Genomic DNA, 22,027 nt, shown 5'->3' with positions numbered 1-22,027 from the left:
TATTTTAGATTATTCAAAATTTAGAAGCTTTAATAATTAAAAGTTTAATTCATGTATAAAGTAAACCTTGAATAATATTTGAAACTAGTGGTGCATGACATCGTGCCTTAAGGCAAATTGCTGGAACTTGCCGTACCAAAAATTATTTTTTTTTTCAAAAAAAAGATTAATTTTTTTTCAAACTTTGAAAAATTAGATTTTAAATCTGAAAAAAAATGTTTTATTTATTTTGAAATATTTTGGAAATTTTGGACTTTCTTTTCAAAGCAATCGTTCTGCCTTAGCGGCATAAAGACAAAATATTGAAGCGCGTAAGCGCCGCATCGCCGTTTAACGAACAAACGATGTAATGGAACTCATACAAATGTAAACGAAATTTATACGTACTATTGAAATTTCCATAAAATATCTGGTAATTTGATGTGCCTATGTCTAGACCGCAAAAGGACACTTTTTGACTAGATCTCCGAAACCGCTAGACCTGCCTTCCCAAAAATTTAATTAATTGTCAATACAAGTAAAATGTTTTTTAAATGATTAAAATAGGATTCTCCGTTTTTGGTACTTTTTGCCGTATATTCGAAACGGCTAGACATGCCTCTGGCAAAAACTAATCAGCACGTCTCCTTATCAAAAGGAATCGAATGTTTCTTCAATAATTGAACCGTGTTACCGAAATCATTCATCCGTTTCATTACGGGAAATTCCAACAATTTGCCTTAAGGCACGATGCCATACTAGTCCATTCAAATTTTAACCAAGATTTGAACCTGTTTCAAAAATTCGAATTTTGAACAAACGATATTTTTGAATTTTAAATTTAATTATTGAAATTCATAATATGAATATAACGATACATAAAGCATGGGCTCGGCTTTCACGAGAAACCAAATATTCTCTATGATTTTATATGACGAACACATCTAAGCTATTATCAAGAAATTATTATGTCAGGTATAACCTGGTAACATTGTGGTTTACTTCACCATTAAATAGTCATCATCAAGAAGCAAATAATTAATAATTCATAAGTGCACGTAATATATAGCAAGTAAGTATTACACAAGTAAATCATTTTGAACTTATTTATTAACTTTCCGAAGGAGAAGTTTGTTTTCATGAAAAAATCCTATTCGCTAATTTTATGTTTTCTCGACGTTTCAAGCCATTCTGAATCGAATGAAATCAAATTTGGAAAAACTATGTGTGTGTATGTGAACAGATTTTTTGCCGTATATCGACGTTTTTTTAAAAACGGATAGACCGATTTCAAAAATTCAAAAGCCATTTGATGTATCTCGATGAAGTCTATTGCTTGTCCATTTTGTACGACGATCGGCCAAGCCGTATCTTTATGAATAAAATATCAAAAAAGTGAAAAAAATTTCGTCCATATTTTGATTATGAAAATTTAAGAACCGTTCGAAAGATATTGGTTGGGAATAGTGCTGATTAGTTTTTGGCAGAGATCGGCCGGGCCGTTTTCTTGTAATAAAGTGTTAAAAAAAAAATTTCGTCGTTTTTCATTATTATTTTTTTGACGGTAGATACCATAGTCTTCTAGATAATACTAAAATATTACGGCTCTACGACAACTCATTTAGGTTTAAAAATTCGTCAAAGTTTGCTCAAATTTGCAAACATTAGTATTGTTTTATTGGCATTTGTCGAAATTAGACCTTTCATCGACGTTTGCTCAAAAACGCCTGAACCGATTCCAGAAATTTAAAAGCTATTTGATGTATCTCGATGAGGATTATCGTTTCTCAGTTTTGTGCGACGATCGGCCGAGCCGTTTCTTTGCAGTATGAAAAAAGGTGTTAAACTTTTCATCCACATTTAAGCTCATACTACCGAATCGATTTTAAAAAATCAGAAACTGTTAGAAAGATTAATTGAGAATGATACTGATTGGTTTTAGGTGAAAATCTACCGAGACGTTTTCTTGTAATTATCTGTTGAAAATAAAATTTAAGCCGATTTTTATAGAACTTTTTTTGGCGATATATTATATATATAGTAGTTTAATTTTAAAAATTCAAATTTTGAAAAAATGAGTAGTTTTTTTTGACGTTTGTTAAAATTGAAATTAGACGATTTACTTGGTATAACGATAGAGTACTTGGCCGGTTAGAGGTACAAAAAAATAAGAATTTTCAGTATTTTTTTTTTGTTAATAAACGATGTTTTTTACAAAAATATTAATAGGGCATTATTATACAATGTTTTGACTTGAAGTAACAAAAATTTCAGAAAAAAAAATATATTCCCAAAGTTGTAGCTGTTTTTGTTGACCCTGGTTCAAAAAACGGTCCTGGCGGAGACCATCATAACTCCTTAGAAATTCATCTAAAATCAATCAAATAAAAAAAAAATAGTTTTATAAATAGATAATCATAGGCCTGGTCGAAGGTTTTCTTTTTTGCAAAAATTAACAAAATGGAAGCATCAGAAATAAAATTTCTAGATTTTTGGGTAAAAAATTAAATGATAATTGATCTTTAAAAATTGAAATTTTTGAAAAAATAAAAAATCCTCGATCAGGCCCGAGTTTATTATGAATTCTAAAAGCTGTTTAAATTTCATTAAAATTTACTAAGCGGTTTTTGAGTTACAGTGGTCACCGGTTCAAAAAACATAGTTTTGAGAAAAACGCGTTTAAAGTTTCATATTCGATTTACGTACAGAAATTCGAATTATTGAATTACTTTAATCGAGTCATTTATTTCTGGGCCATATAATAGTTCATCAGTCATTGTGCAAGTTTCCAAAATTTCCATTTGCTGTTGCCTACGAAGCTTTCTGGCCTCCCGAGTGTTCTCGTTGGCGCGCTGATCTGCCACTTTCACACGTGCAGCATCCAATTTTTTAGCATACCAATGGGAATTATACCCACAATTAGGTCCTAGGGTATCCATAATCAATAATAATGATTATGTATATGTATTCAGCAACTTGTACGATAGTAGAACTAGTATTCACGGTTTTTAGGCATATATTTTACACTAGTTGGTTGAAGCTTTCAATTTTTTCTGATTATGAATTCAATCTTAAACTACACATCTTGAAAGTAAATTATCATTGCTGACATCATCGTAAATCGGTTTAAAAGCTTTTGAAACATCAGGAGGTGAGGGAGAACAATCTTGAGTATAATTATCGAGCTCTTGCTGGTAAGAGTCCAATAACTCTAAAAGTAATCATCGGACCAACTTGAAAGTTTCAAAGAACATTTTCAAGATATTATACATGATGAAAATGCAAGAAAATAAAAATTGATTTTTTAAAAATTTCAAGTACACCTTAATAAACATACTAAACTATTGAAGTCCTACGAAAAGATTTGTGAAAATTTGTTTTTAGAAAATACTTCGAGTTAACGTGTTCGTTCGCTCTCAATTATGTGTAATAAATCCACTCGGGATACTTTTAATAACCCATAAATTAATTTATTTTTTATTGATTAAGTCGATTATTCACACATATCGGGAAGTTCATGTAACTTGCCTCAAGGCAAAATACCAATACCAACTAGTTACGTTTTGAGAAAGGCGAAAACAAAACTAAGTGATCAGACCCAACATTATAGTTTTTAAAGTAGTTTCTACATAATTTTAATGCTCGCATGTTGAACCAAGATACACAAACAATAAAATCTTTGAACTATGATTATGTTAGTCCATCTATGGAATGTTCTAAATAACATTGCTAGATCTAGTTTACAACACATTCTCCTTTGCAAACCGAGAGAAAATACGCAAGATAGTAGCTAACAATAAAATTCCATTCATTCATATCTAAAGAAAATGTATAAAGACCTGATCTTTTGATCGCAATAAAAAATATAATATAAGAGAAACTGTGCATGAGGTTAAATTGTATATATCAACCACAACAAAAATGATTTATATATTTTGTTTATTGACCTCACTTACTTATAGCAATAAGCCATTGCTACTTCTATGTCCTAAATCGCGTCCCATTATTCCAAATTTTTATGAATTTTTATATTTCAACCACTTTTCGTAAGACTATAATATTTTAGAATTATTTTTTAGACCAACGGTCGAGAAACTTTTTTATTCATTAACCCAAAATATTTTGTCAAAGGCAAAAAAAGAATACCCCCATACGGACAACTACTAAGCAAATATCAATTAAAATACACACTTATTATCCCTCAAAATTCTATTTCTATCCCATTTTGGGTAATTTACCCCGGTTTCCCAACCACTGGTTTAGACCGTAACCTCAAACTTGTAATTTCTGCAAATGTAATAACTTATACATCACACCAAAGTCGTGGGAAAAAAATGTTTCCAAAATTTGTGAATCAAATATCGTTAAAAGTCCAAGAAAACAAGTTTGGCAAGTTATATGTTAATTAGGTTACCAATGTATTATGATCAAAAATAAATCATTGCAGTACAATATGAAAGATCATCACATTCGACAAACAATAAAACAAATAGAAGCGTGTACAAATAAGGTGACCATATTTTTTTATGGTCAAAACCGGGATGGCAATTTAATTTTAGTGATGCAAGTTCGGGGCGGTGGAGGGGGTAATGCTAAATAACGTATATATAATTTGAAAATAACAAAAATACTATTTAAGTATGCAATAAATAAGGTAGATTTATTTTTGAATCAAAATTACGAGCTTCTAGTAAGAATTTCACTATTCGATTATGTTATATATACCTACTTTTTTTTACCTATAATGTTATATGTTTTGATCTGTATGTTTTATTACTTTTGATTATTGTATAAAATTCGGTTCAATTCTCTTCATAACTAACTTCAAAAACACCAGTGCCAATTTTAATTAATAATAATTAATAATAATTATCGTAAAATTGAAAATGAAAGTTAAAAATTATAAATGTGAAAGGCTGTTCTATTCCGCCTTTAGAAATTTCTATTCGTCAATTTTCTCATTCATAACGTATTGTTTGATCTAAGCATACTCATTGTATATACGAGGGTCATGTAAAAAATAAGGTTCCCACATTTTTTTCAGAGTTGAGGCATTTTTTTTGCAATGTGTATACCATCGGAAAGCTTGTATTTCAAACTATTTTAGTCGCCAGATCTTTCAACGCATTTTTTCTGAGGAGTTTTCCACTTCTGAAAACCCGCTTCGAGGAACTCCGCCGCCACGCCTTTGCTCGGTCTTCTTCTCCGGCGATTTTAGATGGCTCTTTTGAGTTTTGTTAGTATCTCGCAGTACTTGTCCGAATTTATAGTGGACCCTTTAAGCATTAACTCGGTAAGCAAGACACATTTCGGAGAACTCCCTGCACGATTTGAGAATGTGCTGGACGTTGATGCAAGTTTTGCCATAAACTTCTTCCAACTGTCTATGAATTTCAGTAGGTGTAAGCTTCTTCACGTTTAAAACTCGAATGACTGAACGGATTTCACACCTGGCGGTGATGGCAATTGCGCGCTCCATCGCGGATGGCTGTTAGATTTGCACTAAGCTTTGCAGTGATCTTCCAGGTAGTTGGAATGGAGTGGCAAGGATCAACAATGAAAATGGTGTTGCTGGATCTCGCGCGGCGAGTGTAGAGCGTTGGGAACCTTATTTTTTACATGCCCCTCGTATCATTTACAGACATTTGATGGGTAATTATAATTTTATTATCAAGTAATTGCAAAGATTCAATTTATATCTGTACTTTTCGAAAACTCGGGACAATCCGGGATAAAAAATCTAACTGTCCGGGACCGTCCCGGCCAAACCGGGACATTGGGTCACCTTAGTACAAGGATTAGCAACCCACCGGATGTTTTTCTGCGGCCCGCCAAGCATTTCTCAACAACAGATTATTTTTCTAGATATTTTATGAAATACGGCTGTGATGGCTAATTTTGTCGTCAGTCAAATTCTGGTGAAAACTGTTGTTCGAAAAAATAGCATTTCATGATAAAATTAATATTAATTTATTAAAATATTAGTTTAACTAGCTTCAATATTGCAAGAAAAAATGAGAACTTATTGAAATGGCGAATTACACTTGTTTTTGGATATGAAATAATAATTATAGTCCTTTTGTCATTTTGGTAATAGAGAAAAATATATTTTGCACAATCTTGTGTTTCAATTTTCATATTCAAAAAAAGAAAATTTGAACAAATTTTAATTGTGATTCCAATTGTTCAAAGCTAACAAGACAGCTTTTTTCATGTAAATGTTTTCTTCATGCAAAATAATACAGATTCTAACATGCAAAATAATATAGATCTAAAAATCTAGATTAAAGATTATTAAATGTTTTTAAATATTTTGTGACCTAATTTTGACTATAGATTTATCTTCAGCGGTGAAAGGTACATTGGAAAACATGTCACACACCCAATCCAGACAACTCTTTTTTGTGGACCTGTGTTAATTTCAACCATAAAATTCATAAAAATATTACTACCTATCAAAACTGCGTAAAACATATCAAAGCTGCATACGTGCTGCTACTTTCTGCATTAAAAAAATTAAAATAAAGTACAAAATCAGCTTATATAAAAAAAGCAGTGCCAAATTTTTTATTAAAGTTTTTAAGTAAAATTGTTTTTCTAACACTTATAATATACACTCGTTATTGTATATAAAATATACTTTGTTCAACTTTATATTTTTGTTCTTTTCTTGTGGCAATTTTGTAATTTTGTTGCAATTACATTATTCCCGCGCTCAGTCAATAAATCTTTTGACTTAATGTTAGATCAGACTTTTATCAGAGTTTATGGAAAAGCTTCAATTTTATTAAGAAAAAAACAATTTATTTTTATCATGGCTTGTACGGCCGTAATAATATTTTTTTAAAATTGGGTTCTTTATTTTAATTTTTTATGCGAAATCGAAAGCTACACACAACTCTACATTTTCATTATTTTATAATAGTCATTTTAGTAGTCCAATCATTTTTTATATAGCTCGGTAATCAATCAATTAACTATTATCGTCTTTTTTGTGAACGTTTTTAATTCGATCAATATTTTCGGAGCTCATAAAAAAGCTAAAATTTATCCGTTCTATCCACTGCAACATTTTAAAAATGGCAACGAAATGGTTACCTTCGATAAAACTAAATGATTTAAAGGCTTATTCTGTCGTACAAATATTTCTCCATGTGCATAAGAAGTACATAGTTTTTTAAAGTCTCACAAAAGGAGCTATTTCAGCAAAAAAAAAATAGAAACTTAATTTTAAAATCAGGAGATAAAACTGTTTTTGAGTGAAAACTAGAATTTTTTTAAGTATAACATAATTACAATATGGATGTTAGTATTTTAGCGTTGCTGTAGGTATATTATTAATGTAATAATTCAGAATTTATTTGCATAAATTTATGGAATTAGGTTCATCTTACCCTCAAGTTAAAAAGTAAAAACAATTCGGACTCCGCCACCACCCCTCAGTTATGTAATTTTATTTTTCCAAAATAACGTCAGATATCGATAGAAGAACTAATTATAAAAAAAATATCTCTTAAAGTTTTTTAAAAAAACTAATACTTTTTAAGTTACTCGCCACTAAAAATTCAGATATTTTTGGCGTTTTTCTTCATTTTCTTGCAAATATCTCCTAAAATATACATTTTAACAAAAATCATGTAATGAACAAAATAATGTCAATAAAAATCTTGATAAATCGGTATTTTACAAAATGTTCTAGGAACGATATTAAGCTGGATTTGTATAACAAAGTCGTTTTTTATTTTGTTCAAGATTTAATTGGTGTATTTAAAGCCATATAATGGCGAGGTTTTACATTTTATGCATTTCGGTGAAATAGGGTTTTATAGTGCTCAACATAAGTTTTAAAATGAGTGCTGTTACAAAATATTCGCGTGTAAAATGAGTGAGCTATCATGCAAATAAGAAACATATACGGTGTTTTTTTCTTTTGAAACATATAGTTTAATGAACGCCATTTCCACCAAAATTAAAGTTATTCACATTCCATCTAGAATTCACTTCAATATAGAGATCTTGATAGATCCTGGCTTATTCACTACTTTAGTTCAAAATATTTTCAAAGAACTCATGATTTTATAAAAATAATTTTCCGATTTTTTTTAAAATCGAACTTATTTTCTTTATATCTCAAAAAGAATAAAAAATATGTATAAAAACATATAGATAAAAATTAAAAAAATCTTTCTGACTTATTATTGTTTTTTTTTTTCACACAAAAATTGATAGAGTTATGATTGTTTGAAGAGTGAGCGGCTGCGCAATCAGAGTCTCTCTTGAGCCCTTTAATCCACCCTTCACCGTTTCAAAATGAGAGGAGTTACGAAAAAAATTATGATGAAAAAAGTTGTAGCCCTTCTATTTACCTTTCAAATGGTTCATTACAAATTGTGATGGAGTCAAAGTTAAAAGCGTCATGACCGAAAACTAATCGCATTTTTGTCGAATTGTGTTCACATTTCGAGCAATGTGTAAGTAAGCAGTATTTTGTATATATATATATATATATATATATATATATATATATATATATATATATGCTTATGTGTCTTTATAATAAAAACGTATATTTTGAAAAAATATGAATTAATTGGCTTAGCGTATATCTCGAGGGAGCCAACCACAATTTTTTTTATTATTATGTTAATCATAATAATACAAAATTATTATTTTGATTATATATTAACTGTTTTAATTCAAGGGTAGTTTTAAGAGTTGAACAAATTGTGGATATGGTAATTATTTTCGAGAAATTGAAATAACATTCATATCATTTTGAATTTCTTAATTTTATTTCAATTTCAAAATAATTTATTTAAACAATTGTTCAAGGGGTTGTTCCCAAGAGTCTAAAAAGGGTTAAAATTTGATAATCAAGATAGAAAACATAAAATAGTATTTACTTTATACGTAATTATTATTATTAACTTCCCGTAGGGCAAGTTATAGTAATCGCAAAAAAATCGAAAATGAAAATTTTTATATATCTTTACGTTTCAAAGGTTTCTGAACATTTTGGTATACCTTAGAAAAAATGGATGTATGTGTGTGTGTGTGTGTATGTATGTATGTATGTATGTATGTACGTGTGTGTATGTATGTGCGGATACAAATTTTCGTCGACGATTTCGGGAACACGGATCAACCGATTTGAATAATTAAAAAAACATTCGATTCGTATTAATAAGGAGACGTGCTGATTAGTTTTCGGCGCAGGGAGGTCTAGCCGTTCCGAAGATACGGGGCAAAAAGTGCCGAAAACGGTAACTCAGTTTTTAAAAGAACGGAGCGTCCGATTTTAATAATTCAAAAAACATTTTACTTATATTGACAAGGTAAAAAACCGATCAAATTTTCATAAAGGCAGGTCTAGCGGTTTCGGAGATCTAATGAAAAAAGTAAAAAAAAATGCCATTTGGCGATCAAAAATGATCATTAGACTTATGCACATCAAATTATCAGATATTTTATAGAGATTTTAACAATAAGTATACATTTTTTTTACATTTCTATGGGTTCCGTACCAATGCTTATGCGTTAGACGGCGGCGCGCATGTCGTCTCTATGCAGTTCAAGCAGTGCGAATGCTTTGAAAAAAAGTTCAGAATTTCCAACATATGTCAAAATGAAGAAAACATTTTTTTTCAAAAAAATTTTTTGTTTTCAAAAAAAATTTTTTTTCTCAAAAAAAAATTTTTTTTCAAATAAAATTTTTTTTTTTTCAAAATAAAGTAATTTTTTGTCAAATTTATAGTTTCTCAAAAATCTTTTTCAAAGTAAATTTTTTTCAAAAATGTTATTCGTTTTTAAAAAAAATAATAATTTTTGGTACGGGAAGTTCCAGCAATTTGCCTTAAGGCACGATGCCCTAATTGCTTTAAGACAGAATTCCACTTACAGCTAGTATTATACAAAAATTTATTTTTAAGTGTTTTTTTATAACTTAGAGTTTGTTTGAAAGGTTTTCACGGGCTTGCAATAAGGTAAATGTATTAAAAATACTTAATTGTATCATTTAATATTAAAAATGTTTTCTAGGCATAAAATGGCTCAATGTCCACTTATTCATAAAGGGGTCGCATTTTATTATTTATTAAGGGGTGGTGGCGGAGTCCAAATTGTTTTCACTTTTGAACTTGAGGGTAAGATAAACCTGATTCTAAAATTTCATGCAAATCGGAGCACAGTAAAAAAATTCAGAGGTTATACCCTTTTTCCCTCTCTGTTTACTGCACTATTAAAGTGAACATGATATTAATAATAATAGAATATAATAATTATAGAATAAAATTGTTATTACTTATAAAAGATTTGTTTGAATCTAATTTCTGATATTTCATAGATATACAAATATAGGATTTATCTTTCTCTGATAAAAATTCAACAATATATCAAAACATGTATTATGTATATGCAAATACTAATATAATTAAAACTTATAATGAAATTTACGTCGCTATTCTAAAAATTAGATAATTCACACTCGTGTCTAATCTTGACATCAAACCATCAATGCACAAAACAAAAGTCAATTTTTCTTGTAAAATTAACATAAACTCAAAAAAGCTACAACGAAGCAATTCATCGAGACCTAAACATCGAATATATGCAGGAAGTTATCAAGGAGAGAATTACGTATATCATCAAAAAAGCGCATACCATCCAAACACTCTAATAAAAGACCTGCTAAAACAAGTACTTATGAGAAGATTAAAAAGAAAGTGGCCGCAAGATTTAATAAATTAACAATCAATATATTTATGTAAGTAAATTCCCCACTGGGCAAATTCCTAAAAGCTCTGTACCGATCAGCAACTAACCTCATTGAACCCAGGTTCAGATTGGTTATAATAAATAAAAAAAAGATATAAAAAAAATTAAATAAATAAATAAAAAAACACACAAAAAATTAAAAAAATCGATTAGGAAATTATGAAAAATATATAAATAATAGAGTGTAGAGCATGCAGAGAGGAAGTAGATCCCATTGAGTCTAAATTTCGACAATGGAAGAGATCCAGAACGAATACAAAAAATCCGTTATGTCTCACTTGCAACCACTCGTCGATTGGAGAAAGAGCGGCAAAATACATTAATCATTGTTTGAATAAAAAAATTGTATCACAAATGGATAACAAGTGAGCAATAAAATTAGCATTTATTTAATTAATAAAAGTTTAAAAAACTAGTTTGAGAGAAAAAGTTCATCTTCACGGATTATGCAACTTTGCATATCCATATATTTGTATTGGTTTCGCATTTTTATGGTTTATAAATAATGTTCAGTTTTGCTTCAGCTGCAAAGCAGTGCACATCGTTCAGTTATACCTGCGAATAATCCGGTTTTATACCTGTAGTGTTTACGTACCCTGTACGGGTACGTGAATTCAGTAATCACACTATTGATAAGCCATTGTTATCAATAGAAGTTATTCAATAGTGCAAGTGAAAACAACAGTGTTTGAAGCATGACTCCGGCTGGGGTCAGCAATCATGAGTGCTCAAAAGTCGTTTACAAAGCGCTTGAAACCCTAAATAATGATAACGAAAGTGATTTTGACAGTATGGAGGAAAGCGACGAGTTTGTCGACGATCCTATTAATGATCCTATTAACTATCAACCAAGTACATCCAATGCCAATGTTGATTGGCAAGTTGTTAATCACAAGAAACGAGCAGCAACACCCACGGAGTCTTCTAGAAAACAAACCAAGGTAAATGATACACCACGTTACTGGTTAAGCAGTCCCGCAAAAATAAGCAATTTTTTCGATGTTTTACAAAATATACCTGAGCCTGCAAATGAGATCAAAACAATTATTCATAAGCCACCACCTATTTTTGTACATAAGGTTGATTACATTAAACCTTTAACATGATTACTTGATACGCACGCACCTAAACAATACACTATTAAAATAATAAACAATAACTCGGTAAAAATACAAGTTGCTGATTCGCAAACGTACAACAAGTTCTCAAACATTTGAAACTTAGAAATACGGAAATGCACTCGTTCCAGGACAGAAACGCAAGAACCTTTAAGGTAGTTATCAGAAATCTTCACCACAGTGTTGATATTAATGACTTGAAAACAGAGATTGAAACACATGGCCACACTGTAGCGCGTATTGAAAATATAATGCACAAAACCAAAAAAGTTCCCCCTTTTTGGTTAAATTAGAACGAAAACACAATAACAGCGAAATATACAAAATTGAATTCTTAAACCGAACAAAAATCATCATCGAAGCTAAACACCAAAGAAAAGAAATACCACAATGCAGAAGATGTCAAAGATATGGTCACACCAAATCTTATTGCTATAGACAACCAAGGTACGTAAAATGCGCAGGTGATCACATTTCGAAAGAATGCGAATGGGAAGATAAAATCAATGAAGGAGTAAAATGCGTACTTTGTAAAACTGGAAATCACCCAGCCAACTATAAAGGGTGCGAAATATACCGAGAGGCCATAGCACGAAAGTTTGCACCCCTTCAAAAAAGAACAAATGAAAACAGAATGAATTATTCTACAGTCAAACCAGGTACATCCTATGCTCAAGTGATTAATTCACAAACCCGTAACATCGGTAACAACAACAACAATGAAAAAATCGAAAACACATCAAACTCACCAAACAACCATCAAAACGATATCAACGAGTTGAAATCAATGTTGAATACACTAGTAGATCGGATGAGCGTTATGCTCAATCTCCTAACAACCGCTGTACAAAACCGATTGAATTAATAGATTATCTACGCATAGGAATATGGAATGCAAACGGTCTTGTGCAGCATCGCCAAAAACTTCAATATTTCCTAAAGGAACAAAATATAGATGTAATGCTCATTTCAGAAACACACTTCACCTGTAGAAGTTTTCTGAAAATTTCAGAATATATTATTTAAAATTCTAATCATCCAGATGGTTCAGCTCATGGGGGTAGCGCAATTTTAATTAAATCTTCAATAAAACACTACCCATCAACATTTATCTCTAAGGACTACATCCAAGCCACAAGCATCGTAGTAGAAAAGTTTTGTAGTAAGATGACAATATCTGCAGTCTACTTGCCACCGCGGCACAAAATCACCTTTGATAATTTCAAAACATTTCTAAATAAATAAGGTGCCAAATTCATCTGTAAAAGCGATTTCAATGCCAAAAATGTTCAATGGGGTAGCATACTTAATAATCCAAGAGGCAATGAATTACTTAAGGCAATTCAGTCCAACAATTGCTCATGCATTTCGACTGGTGAGCCGACCTACTGGCCTAGCGATCTGAACAAGATTCCAAATGTATTAGATTTCTGTATTTTTAAAGGCACTGGAAGTCATCAACTCAAAGTGGAATCTAGTCTAGATCTCAGTTCGGACCATTCTCCAATTATTATTACTTATAATGGGCGACCAATGGAGTACGAACAACTTCAATGTTCATATAAATTTTTAAACTGGGATGAGTTTTAAAAAGGTGTCGATGAAGCCCTCAATTGTGATGTGCCTCTTAAGAATGAAGATGACTTGAATGAAGCCATTAATTATTTTACGACAACCATTAAAAACGTAGCTGATCAAATTTATACCGTACCTTTAAAGAAAAATGGTGAGCAGTACCCGCGCAGTATTAGATTTCTTATAAACCAAAAAAGGAAAATAAGAAAGAAATGGCAGCTTAGCCGAGCTCCTTGCGATAAAACAGAACTTAACAGAGTTACAAAATATCTCAAGACAAAGCTAGCGGAGTATAGAAATCGTTCTTTTCATGAGTACATCACCAACCTATCAGTAACAGATCATTCGTTATGGAAAGCGACCCGAGGTATCAAGGAACCCATTGTCCATGTTCCACCCCTAAGAAAAAGTGACAACTCATGGGCTAGAAGCAACACGGAAAAAGCTATCACCTTCTCCGAGTACTTTGAACAGGTCTTTACACCTAATTCACCAACAGTAGATCCATTAGAAGACGATAGAATCATTAATTTTCTGAATCAAAAGTTATCAAATGAAACTTGTTTTAAAAGGTTTAGAAAATCGGAGATCGAGATTGAAATTTCTGGAAAATCCCCTGGCTTCGACAATATTCCAAACATACTACTAAAACATCTACTGGATAAAGGTTTCAGATTTCTAACAATAATTTATAACTCTATTATCAAAATACAAGTCTTTCCAACCGTTTGGAAAACAGCAAAAGTAATTCTGATACCAAAACCCGATAAAGACCTAAATCAAACTTCTAGTTATCGACCGATCAGCCTCCTGTCAACCATATCAAAAATTTTTGAAAAGCTACTATTGAAAAGAATGCGACCATACTTGCAAGACCTCAGAATCATCTCAAATCATCAATTTGGATTTCAGGAGAAACACTCAACCTTAGAACAAGTTTACCGAGTGACAGAAGATTATGGACTCATTCCAGTCAAAGCTTTACTGTTCAGCGGTATTTTTCGACATAAACCAAGCCTTTGACAAAGTTTGGCACCATGGCTTGCTATATAAATTAAAAAAAATATTTCCATCCGTTTTGTTTCAATTTTTAAAATGTTACTTAATGAACAGACACTTTGTAATAAGTATTAAGGATGTAACATCAGCAAAACGCCCTGTAAATTCGGGTGTCCCGCAAGGCAGCGTTTTAGGTCCATATCTATATTTAATTTATACAGCAGATATTCCTGTATCAGATAACACTACAATTGCAACTTACGCAGATGACACAGCAATACTATCACAGCACCATGATCCATTACAAGTATCCGCACAACTGCAGACTCATCTAACGGAAGTTGAACATTGGCTCAAACTTTGGAGATTTCAAGTAAACAATTTGAAGTCTATACATGTCACATTTACCTTCAGGAAAAAATCATGTCCAACCGTTCAGCTCTTTAATCAAATGCTTCCGCAAGCAAATGTCGTTAAGTACCTGGGGCTGCACTTGGATCCTAAATTAACGTGGAAACACCATATACTAAAAAAGCGCCAACAACTCGAAACAACAAGAAGAAAATTTTATTGGTTACTGAATAGAAAATCGCGCTTAAGTACGTGGAATAAACTGCTGATATACAAAGTAGTTTTTAAACCCATATGGACTTATGGACTTCAACTCTGGGGAACAGCGCGTAAATCTAATATCGCAATTATACAAAGATTCCAAAACGAAATTTTTGAAACCAATACTAAACGCCCTTAAATACACACCAAACTGGTTAGTCCATCAAGGCCTAAACATAAACACTTTTGATGAAGAAATTGAATTAATTAGTCAAAAATATAAGAGCAGAGTACAAAACCATCCTAATATTCTGGCCAAGAATTTATTGAAGTCGCACGGCATAGAACGGCTAAAAAGAAAACGCCGTCTCGACAGATCCGACATATTGACCTCCACATAATATATAATATATTTATTTTAATTAGCAGTACTACTTATTTAGTTGTTTATTTATATGTTTATTTATTTTTATTGTGTTTAGTTTATTAGTTATGTCTTTTTTTTATTTGTTGTTTCATTGTTTTAATTTATACTCATTTACTTCATAGATCATTTTATTTTTAAGTTCACTCTATATAATCACAATATTTAAATTCAAGATATCAAAATTGAAATGGTTTACAAATTTTTAAAATTAAACGACTTGTCGTAGGGCCGTAATATTTTAGTATGATCTATAAGACTATGGTATCTACCGTCAAAAAAATAATAAAAATTTACGAAAAAAAATTCTTTAACACGTTATTACAAGAAAACGGCTTGGCCGATCTCTACCAAAAACTAAGCAGCACGATTCCCAACAAATATCTTTCGAACGGTTTTTGAATTTTCAAAATCGATTCAAAATTGCGGGCCAGCCGTTTTTGAGAAAACGTCGATTCAAGGCACACACACATACACACACACGATTCAGAATGGATTGAAACGTCGAGAAAACATAAAATTAGCAAATCGTATTTTTTTATGAAAACATAAACTTCTCCTTCGGGAAGTTAATAATATCAATAAATATTATTGATATTATTATAGGACTACATATACATGCTTAAACGAAATTCTTCCTTATATACATTTCCTCTAAAATAATCCATGTGTTGAACAAATTATTTGTCTTAACATCTAATTATAAATGAATGAAGGTGTATTATCTAAATTTAACAATAAATTATGTATAAATTGTGTTCATTTTATTCGAGTTCCGTTTATTTTCAATAAATTTTTATTATTATTCTAATTAATATTATTTAAAAACTACTTGTTTTTAATAACTTCCCGTAGTATAAGTTATAGTATATCTTTACGTTTCAGAGGTTTCTGATCATTTTGGTATACTTTAGAAAAAATGTATGCATGTGTGTGTGTGTGTGTGGTGTGTGTGTATGTGCAAATACAATTTTTTGTCGACGATTTCAAAAACATGAATCAACCAATTTGAATGATTTAAAAAAAATTTGATTCGTATTTATAAGGAACGTGCTGATTAGTTTTTGGTAAAGGCAGGTCGAGCCGTTTTGAAGATGCGGGGCAAAAAGTGCCCAAAATGGTAATTTATATTTAGAGGGAATGGAGGGTCCAATTTGTATGATTAAAAAAACATTTCATTTGTATTGACAAAATGAAAAACCGTTAATTTTTGGGAAGGCAGGTACATCGGTTTCAGAGATCCAATAAAAAAAGTGAAAAAAGCCATTTGGCGGACAAAAATGATCACTAATCATATGCACATCAAATTACCAAATATTTTATAGATGTTTTACTAATAATAACAAATTTTGTTCACTTTTCTGCGGGTTCCGTACCAATGTTTATCCGTTATACTGTTCCGGTATCCGTTAATTTTTTTTAAAATCATTTCAAATATTTTAAAATTTTTAAAAAGCATTCAAAATCTTCTATTTTCAAAAAGTTTCTAAACCACCAAATTTTTGAAAAAAATCCAAATTTTCACATTTAATTGAAACAATTGTTATTAATCGTTGATCAATATTTGAGTTGAGAATGAGTATGAATTTTTTTCTCGAATATTTAAATATTAGCGGTACGAAAAGTTCTAGCAATTTGGCTTAAGACAATAACATGCACCACTGATATTTAGTATAAATTAATATTTAATTACGAAGAATTTTGCTGAAAAGTGCCACTGATCTTTCCCACAGGCTAATTAGCACAATCTCCGACTGTTTTTAAATTTTCAGAATCGGTTCAAGACTGTTTGCGAATTTTTTTTTACATTTTCTGCAAATTCTAAAAAATGGCTCGACCCGTCGTCTGGCAAATATAATCATTACCTCATCAGTTTCCGTTGAGGGATTTTTAAATTTCAGAAATCGGTCCAGCCATTTCTGCAAAAACGTCGACAAAAGATCAACTTTCGGCTCACATACACACGCAAAAACATGGGCAATAAATGCAGTAATGTAATAATTGCGTTTATTTAGGAGTATTATTAGGTTTTATCAAACGGCTTTTTAAATTTTGAAATCGGTGCAACCGTTTTTAGAAAACGTCAACGAAAAGTCAAATTTTGGTGTCACTTTTACCAATTTTGATGTCAAACGATTCGAAATTACTGGAAACCCCGAGAAAACATTACACAAAATTTTCCGACACAAAATTAGCAAGTCGAATTTTCTGGCGAAAACAAACTTATCCTTCGAAAAGTTAACAAACAAAATTAAAATTAAACTAGTTCCCGTACCGTAACGAAATGTTCGAGGAATACTGAATGTTTTCAAATAGATTATTATTAATATTGTAACATTGTCTAATATTTATAAGAATTATATAAACTAAATTGCAAAGTTGAAATTATTTGTTTAAAGTATATTAGAACTATAGTCAAAATTAAAAATAAAATCTGAATTATTTTCGATATACAAAAAATTTTTTTTGAAAAAAAAAAGTTGAAACAAAAAAACAAAGAATTTTTTTTCCAAAATCAATTATTTTGTTAAGACAAGCAGAAAGTTCTTTGAATCATTTAAATCGGACGCTTAGTTCTCTCAAAAACTGCCATTTTTTACATATTTAGCTCCGTATCTTTGAAATGGCTGGGCTGGCCTTTGCCAAAAACTAACAAACACTTCTGCCAATCATTACTAATTGAATGTTTTTTAGATCATTCAAATCGGATACTCCGTTCTCTCAAGAAGTCGATTTCTATTTTCTGCACTCTTTGCTCCGTATCTCCGAAATGGCTGGACCTGCCTTTGCCAAAAACTAATCAATCTAACCTATCAATAAGAATCGAATGCTCTTTGAACCATTCAAACCGGTTGAGTCGTGCGCCCGAAAACGTGACTGGAAATTTGTATCCATACATACATACACACACACACACATACACATCCATTTTTTCTGAGGTATGCCAAAATGTTCAGAAACCTTTAAAAGGTCGAGAAATGTAAAAAAATTCAATTTCGATTTTTGACCAATTACAATAACTTACCCTACGGGAAGTTAATTAAAAAAATAACTACTAAAATTTAATAAACTCTTTTAGTCTATGAGCTTCGTTCCTAAATTCGCTCCATAATTATCGCCCTGTCAAAACATTTTTCATAAGCCTGTTGATTAATAGGATTTCTTTATTAATATTAGTATTTTGATTGATGTCATCAACAGATTTAATTTAATTTATTTCTTTTTATCGGGTTTTATAAGGGCCGATATAAAAGTAAGAAGAAATTGCATAGACTTACAGAAGAATGGAGTGGTAAGAAAAACATTGAACTAAAACAGCAAACTTTTTTATTTTGTGTTATCGAGGGACTAATTTGCATTAAGTTGTTTAATATAAGAAAATGCTTCGTGCTATACAGTTTATCAAATACAGAACAAATTTTTCACAAATACTGTCAACCTAACAAAAAGTGAAAATTATTGAATTATTTTATGATGAGCAAGTTCACTTTTAAATATTTCTGTCTTCATTGCAACTTTACTCCAACTTTATTAACTTTCCGAAGTTTACATTTTCATAAAAAATCCGATTTGCTAATTTTATGTTTCCTTTTTTAAAAATTATGTGTGTGTGACGTTTGCTCAAAAGCGGCTAGACCGATTTCAAAAATTTAAAAGCCATCGTGTTGTTTGTTTGGTTTGATTTTTTAAAGGAGCAATAATTTGTTGTAAAACACTTTAATTGTAATATTAATTACATTTGTATTTACAATATTCTCAAAGTTTAATGTATTGTATTGATTGATTTTATTTGTGATGATTTTTGATTAGATTTCATTAGTTTTCTTCATCATAATATATCCTATATTATTATTATTACGTGAAGTTCCAGCAATTTGCCTTAAAACACGATGCCATGCACCACAGATATTAACTTTCCGTAGGGTAAGTTATAGTAAACGCAAGAAAATCGAAAATAAATTTTTACGTTTTAGAGGTTTATAAACATTTTGGCAAACTTTAGAAAAAATGGATGTATGTGTGTGTGTATGTACATTTGTGTGTGTGCGGATACAAATTTTCGTCGACGATTTCAGGAACACGGTTCAACCGATTTCAATTATTCAAAAAACATTCGATTACTGTTTATAAGGAAACGTGCTGATTAGATTTTAGTATATATGGGTCTAGTCGTTTCGAAAATACGGGGCAAAAAGTGCCACAAACGGTCTCTCAGTTTTTAAGAGAACGGAGCGTCCGATTTTAATAATTCTTTAATAAATGTATTGACAAGATGAACAACTGATTAAATTTTTATGACGGCAGGTCTAGTAGTTTCGGAGATCTAGTGAAAGAAGTAAAAAACTAGTGGTGTATGGCATAGTGCCTTAAGGCAAATTGCTGAAACTCCCCGCACCGTAACGAAATGTTCGAGGAATATTGAATATTTTCAAATAGATTATTATAAATACTGTAACATTGCATAATATTTATAAGAATTATATAAACTGAATCACAAAGTCAAAAGTATTTATTTAAAGTATATAAGTTAATATATATAAATTGAAAGTTAGTATATAAATTAGTATATAAATTGAAATCTGAATTATTTTCAATATACCAAAAAAAATGAATAAAATTTTTTTTCCAAAAGCAATTTTTTGTCAACACAAGCAGAATCATTCGATTCGGGTGCTTATTTCTCTCAAAAACTGCCAGTTTTTGTATATTTAGCTCTGTATATTCCAAATGGCTGGACCTGCCTCTGCCAAAAACTAATAGCCATTTCTCCCAATCTTTAATAATTGAATGTTTTTTAGATCATTCAAATCGGATGCTCCGTTCCTTCAAAAACTCGATTCCAATTTTCTGCACTCCTTGCTCTTTATCTCCGTAATGGCTAGGCCAGCCTTTCCCAAAAACTAATCAGCACATCTGCCTATTAAAAGAAATCGAATGTTTTTTGAACCATTCTAATCGGTTGATCCGTGCGCCCGAAAACGTGAACAAAAAAATGCGGCCACACAAAAACACACACACACATCCATTATTTCTGAGGTATGACAAAATGTTCAAAAACCTTCAAAACCTTTGATTTTAGATTTTCGGCCCACTACTATGACTACCCTACTGGAAGTTAAAAATGCCATTTGGCGGTCAAAAATGATCATTAGACATATGCACATAAAATTATCGGATATTTTATAGAGATTTTAACAATAAGTATAAATTTTGTTTACGTTCCGTACCAATGTTTATCCGTTAGACGGCGACGCGGCCCTTACGCGCTTCGGCATTTCGTGTCTATGCAAGCAGTACGATTGCTTTGAAAAATATTTCAGAATTTTTAAAACAAAGAATATATTTTTTTAACTTTCCGTAAGTAACTTTTTTTTAACTTCCCGTTATAGTAATTGCGAAAAATCGAAAATGAAATTTTTTATATATCTTTACGTTTCAAAGGTTTTTGAATATTTTGGCATACCTTAGAAAAAATGAATGTATGTGTGTGTGTGTGTGTGTGTGTGCGTATGTGTATATGTGTGCGGATACAAATTTTCGTCGACGATTTCGGGAACACCGATCAACCGATTTGAATAATTCAGAAAACATTCGATTTGTATTGATAAGGAGACGTGCTAATTAGTTTTTGGCGAAGGCAGGTCTAGCCGTTCCGAAGATACGGGGCAAAGAGTGCCAAAAATGGTAACTCAGTTTTTAAGAGAACGGAGCTTCCGATTTTAATAATTCGAAAAACATTTTACTTGTATTGACAAGATGAATAATTGATCATATTTTCATAAAGGCAGGTTTAGCGGTTTCGGAGATCTAATGAAAAAAGTAAAAAAAAATGCCATTTGGCGGTGAAAAATGATCATTAGACATATGCACATCAAATTATCAGATATTTTATAAAGATTTCAACAATAAGTATAATTTTTTTACATTTCTATAGGTTCCGTACCAATGCTTATCCGTTAAACGGCGGCGCGGCACTTACGCGCTTTGACATTTCGTCTCTATGCAGTTCAAGAAGTACGATTGCTTTGAAAAAAAGTTTAGAATTTCCAAAATATGCCAAAATGAAGAAAACTTTTTTTTTTCAGTTTTGTTTTCAAAAAAAAAAATTTTTTTTCAAAAAAAAGTAATTTTTTGTCAAATTTACAGTTTCTCAAAAATCTAAATTTTTTTCAAAAATGTTAATCGTTTTTAAAAAAATAATAATTTTTGGTACGGGAAGTTCCAGCAATTTGTCTTAAGACACGATGCCATGCGCCTCACTAGTTTTCAATGATAAAAACTGCCGACGCCTAACGCCGCCACTGACAAATTTGGGTAATGTCATACTGTCATTGAAAATGGACCTTAGCAAATAGGTATACTTTACAACCTAAAATGCATTTATTTATTTATACGCATTACGAGATCTTGCGCCTACATTAAATACATTAGGGCAACTCCTCGGTTATAGTTATATTAAAATATAACAATTAATAAGGGCCAACGCATGTATAAGAACCCACATTTCTTCAATTACTTTCAAACCTTTTGATTATAGTTCAATAGAAACTCAAGTGCAATCAATCAAAACACAAATTCTATATATTAGGAACAGTACACATGTATA

Source organism: Ctenocephalides felis, unplaced genomic scaffold (genome assembly GCF_003426905.1).
Source record: "Ctenocephalides felis isolate EL2017-DRISC unplaced genomic scaffold, ASM342690v1 CF-g0.4_SCAFFOLD_01886, whole genome shotgun sequence".
Classification (NCBI taxonomy): Eukaryota; Metazoa; Arthropoda; class Insecta; order Siphonaptera; family Pulicidae; genus Ctenocephalides; species Ctenocephalides felis.
The sequence above is the reverse complement of the archived record's forward strand: the minus strand, read 5'-3'. Positions refer to the sequence as shown.